The sequence below is a fragment of the Dipteris shenzhenensis genome, chromosome 9, assembly GCF_047967505.1.
Source record: "Dipteris shenzhenensis isolate YYH24624 ecotype China chromosome 9, Dip_SZ_1.0, whole genome shotgun sequence".
In the NCBI taxonomy this organism is placed as follows: Eukaryota; Viridiplantae; Streptophyta; class Polypodiopsida; order Gleicheniales; family Dipteridaceae; genus Dipteris; species Dipteris shenzhenensis.
Window position 1 is genome coordinate 52,130,417 of NC_141604.1, and position 5,176 is coordinate 52,135,592.

At 43.0% G+C, this 5,176-nt stretch overlaps 1 pseudogene; it reads left to right on the plus strand.

Moving 5' to 3' along the window:
- Nucleotides 1-864: 864 nt before the first annotated feature.
- Nucleotides 865-1,692, plus strand: LOC147898815 (uncharacterized; annotated as a pseudogene).
- The last annotated feature ends 3,484 nt before the right edge of the window (nt 1,693-5,176 follow it).

Below are 5,176 nucleotides of genomic sequence, written 5' to 3' on the forward strand. Positions count from 1 at the left end.
CTCCCCCCCCCTCACCTCCCCCTTGTGATGGATCACGACATGACTTGCCTAGGACTACCATTCGTCGTCATGCTAGTAGGATAGTGTAGTCATTCTTTAGTGACATTACACCATCTTCACAATCAGCTCTACTATCTTGCTTAATAGATCACCCTGCCTTACTGGAGTGTAGGAGGCTTGTTGGTCTTGTTGTATCTAGAGATAGGTCAGAGTATGTACCGAGGTCTTTTCTAGTGTTCATCTCAAGTGTAGTGTTCATCTCAAGTGTAGGAACACTGCAGATGCCTTGGTAGCATGTCGTGCCATTGTGGCTACCATTATTAGACCGAAGATGGCTGGCCATGTACGCACCACATTCTGTCTCCTTGACATTGCACCGTGCATATTGCGATGAGCAGGTATGATTAGGAGGCAGAGTCTAGAGGACCATGGTGTTGATCTTATTGGGCTTCGAGTGGCCGTGCACCCCGTAGCGATCGACTATTGGATGATCGCACTAGGTCCATCATACAGCAGTTTTGGGAGGAGCATTGCAGGGCATCTCTAACGTTCAAGAAGGTAGTGTGAAAGAGGGTGTCACATGGTGTGTATGTTGAGCATGGTGCATGTTTTTTGGAGTGTACCTAGACTGAGTTGTACACTCAGTTTGTAGAGGTACACACAGAGGTCAAGATTGGGGGCAGAGGTCATTTGATTGATGCAGGCCATGGTTTGTGTGGTGCTCTAGAGTGCATGACACGTGTTGTTGTCACTATCATGTTGATTTTGGATTGATGTATGATGTATTTCATTCCCTTGATGGTCACACGGGAGTGGTTCCTACTAGCCCTCATGACTTCATTCACTCCATATTGTGTGCACGAGATGGCGATACTTTGTACCACTCCCTTGATTGTGAAGAGGGGAGGTGTACAGTGTGGTCACTTTGCTAGAGTGCCACGAGTTCCGTTAGATGTCAGTGATGTGGAGATTGTACGTTGGCAACAATACGAGTACATCACGTTGACATTAGATGGTGGTGCACAGTCAAAAAAGGTTGCAACTTGTGGAGTAGCAGACTCCATGTGTTGCTTTCATTGATGCTTTTTGAGGGAAGTTGTACCACTACATACAACACTTCCACACTGTGAAGTGGGAGGATCGACAGTTCTGTGCTTGCTTGAGCACATTTCCCATAGGGGTGGCTATCTTGGTGGTGGACTTTGTAGAGAACACCTTTGCACCATAGCATGAGATCCAATCAGAGTATTATTTTTCTGAACAGGTGACATGTGAACGAGTATTGTTCTTACTTGTGTTTTCTTGTGCATTTCATTTATTTCTTTCCATCATCCTCATTGTTTTTTATGTGCCATCTTGTAGGTTGCTATATTTGTGCATATTAGCTATTGTCATGCAGAGGCTCAGGTGGATGGCATTGATAGCACCATGGAATCGCGCATCATTGTGCAGGAGTATTACTTCTACATTAGTGATGATCACTCGCACAATGCCCATTTTATGCAGCATTGTCTCAGTCTCTATGATAGTTTCTTGAGGGATTGGGGTGTGACATGGCAACGGCACTGGGTTTGGTCTGACGGTTGTGGTGGTCAGTTCAAGTCTGCCAGGAAGTTTTATTGGTTCTACATATGGCACCGTGAGACATGCATTCCGATGATGTGGAGCTACTTTGAGACAGGGCATGGGTAAAGGAGAGCATGATGGGGCAGGTGCTTGTGTCAAGCATTCTTTGCAGCAGTGATAGCAGTTACATCATAATGACACTTGCTTTGTGGATGCACGTGATGTGGTGCAGTGGTGTACCCCCAACACTTAGGCACTAGTGCATTGTCCTTGTATCAGTCACGTGATGATAGGGTGGTCATATGGTTTTTCTAGTGTGTGGACGTAGGGAGCATTGATCGGTCTAGGCCTTTTGACTGTTGTACCGTGCCTGGCACTCTTGATTTACATTCTATCATGAGCATAGGTGACTCAAACCCCACGATCTTTTCTTGACGCTTTGCATGCTTTTGCTTGGCATGCATCGATGATGATTGGGGAGGTTGTTCCATGGTGCCATGGGCCGATCCATGGACGCGGTGCGTACTTTCCCCCATCCAGCCCTAGGAGGTTGTACATGACGATCAGGATGACGATCAGGATGTAGGGTTCAAAGTTCTTGTAGAGATTATGACCAGTTGACAAATCTCTTATGTATTGATGACATCTTCGTGGTCATTACTCTAGAGGGAAATCCTGAGCACGTGGATTACTATCTTTTGAGATGCTCTATGGTGAAGAGCGTTCTCAACCAGGATGCAGTGGATGGGCATGGGATCCATTTCGATGCTCACAGCATGATCATAGTTGGGTACTACTTTGGGCAGGTACATAGGCATGGACACTTCTTTAAGTATCAGGAGTACATGGCAGATCGTGAGGCGTACATGTATTCCCATCTTGTTGTTGTGATCAGGGTTCAGCTAACTTGTGTTCGCAGCCACAAGATGGCATCCACTCCTCGATGGTGCCTTGCTCTTGAGGATCATGAGAGCATACTTGTGACTATTGGCATGAGAGCAGATCCTGAGTAGTTTAGGGTATATCATTGTATTGGGGGCTGCTAGTTTATTATTACCATTGTGAGCACACCATTGTATTTTGCATGGACTTTTTTTATGCATTTCACTGTACACAACATGATTAGTTTTATACAATGTCATGCACATCTTGTATTTGACTCTATTTTATTCATGATCCGCATTGCCTCCTTCATTCCATTCCTTGTTTTATCATCTACAAGTGTTTATTATTAGTTATGTTCCAATGGCATATCATGTTTTGGTGATTTAAGTTGTTCTTGTACACGTATCGTGCAATAAAGAAATACTAAATTGTGTAAAGGATTTGCATGTCCATGTCTTCGATCAGGCTAAAAATTTGCAGAGGTCCTAAACCCAATAGGTTCCATGCTCTGGCAAAGTTTGAGTCCCATCTGACACCTTATGTGGGCATGGCGAGGTCACAGGGCCCATTTTCACCCTATGCACCTCGTCGCATCTGTGAAGGAGCAAAATATGGAATGGGTCATTAGGATTTGCATGTCCATGTGTCCGATCAGGCTCAAAATTTGCACAAGTCCTAAACCCAATGGTTTCCATGATCTTGCAAAGTTTGAATCCCATCCGACACTAGATGTGGTCATGGCGAGGTCAAAGGGCCCATTTTCACCCTATGCACCTTGTTGCATCTGTGAAGGAGTAAAATATGGAATGGGTCATTAGGATTTGCATGTCCATGTGTTTGATCGAGCTCAAAATTCGCACAAGTCCTAAAACTTATGGTTTCCATGCTCTTGCAAAGTTTGAGTTCCATCCGACACTGGATGTGGGCACGACGAGGTCAAAGGACCCATTTTCACTCTATGCACCTTGTTGCATCAATGAAGGAGCAAAATAAGGAATGGGTCATTGGGATTTGCATGTCCATGTGTCTGATCGGGGCTCAAAATTTGCATAGGTCCTAAACCCTATAGTTTCCATGCTCTTGCAAAGTTTGAGTCCCATCCAACACTAGATGTGGGCACGGCAAGGTCAGAGGGCCCATTTTCACTCTATGCACCTCATTGTATCAGTGAAGGAGCAAAATAAGGAATGGATCATTAAGATTTGCATGTCCATGTGTCCGATCGGGCTCAAAATTTGCATAGGTCTGAAACCCAATGGTTTCCATGCTCTTGCAAAGTTTGGGTCCCATCCGACACCGGATGTGGGCATAGTGAGGTCGAAGGGCCCATTTTCACTCTATGCACCTTGTTGCATCAGTGAAGGAGCAAAATAAGGAATGGGTCATTAGAATTTGCATGTCCATGTGTTCGATCGGGCTCAAAATTTGCACAGTCCTAAACCCTATAATTTCCATGCTCTTGCAAAGTTTGAGTCCCATCCGACACTGGGATGTGGGCACAGCAAGGTCAGAGGACCCATTTTCATCCTATGCACCTCGTTGCATTAGTGAAGGAGCAAAATAATGAATGAGTCATTAGGATTTGCATGTCCATGTGTCCAATCGGGCTCAAAATTTGCACAGGTCCTAGACCCAATGGTTTCCATGCTCTTGCAAAGTTTGAGTCCGATTAATAATTTATTTGTGTTTAATAATATTAAAAGTATAGCTGGAATGGTAGAATTTCATTAAAAGTATAGCTGGAATAGTTGAACTCTCATTTGAAGAGTTGTTATGGGTTTTTCTTTTTGTTGTTTGGAGGACACTTAAGTGGTTTGTGCATTGCTTTGCCAATTTTGTGCACTAAGACAGGTGAAGAGGAGATAGATGAAAGTGAGCATGGAGCCTGGTCTCCCAATGACATGTCACATGAGGCTAGAGTGTGGACCATTAACAGTATAGAGTCCCTATGACTAATAATTTGATATTATTAGTGTGGACCATTAATAGTATAGAGTCTTGAACTTAGATATTTTGGTCCCTCCTAAACATAGAGTCTCCTCTTTGCTACTTCAAACTCTCATCAAAGTAGTTTTGAGAATATTCTAGGACAACTTCCAGCATAGTGATCAAGCTTCAACTTGTTCTAACTATAAACAAAAGCACAACTTCACTTTTTATCATAAAATTCAAACTCAAGTTGATACGGTGTTTATTAATAGTTGTCTCACAAGATAAACATATCAAGCTATTGGAACAGTTTGTGTATCAAAATCCAAACATCCAATTTGTTGTCCAAAACTTAATTTTAAAGAGCATTGTAGTCATGGTGGTCCTTGTGCCATAAGTGCTGATGGTATAGATATAATTGAGAGCAAACTTATATATATATATTACCTTTGTTTCAAATTCAAATATTTAACTTCGTAAAGCATGTATACATGTTGTGGTACACCTAGTTAAAACAATATTCTTCTCTACCTATGGTGCTTGATGGGTGTTAAATCCCCTTTAGCATATATACACCCTTAAACTACTTGCATTGAGTGCTTTGATGGTTCGTATTTTTTCTATTCCTTCTATTGTACAATGCAAATTCACGGTACATAATGCATTCAAGGCCTAGCCCCAAATCCCACTTCTTTTCTAAGGCCACACTAGGGTGTATCCTATGGCGACTCTCGTCACGTGAGATGTGCCTCAACTAATACAAATAGTGCTCAGCTCAATGGTATGCAATGCGTAC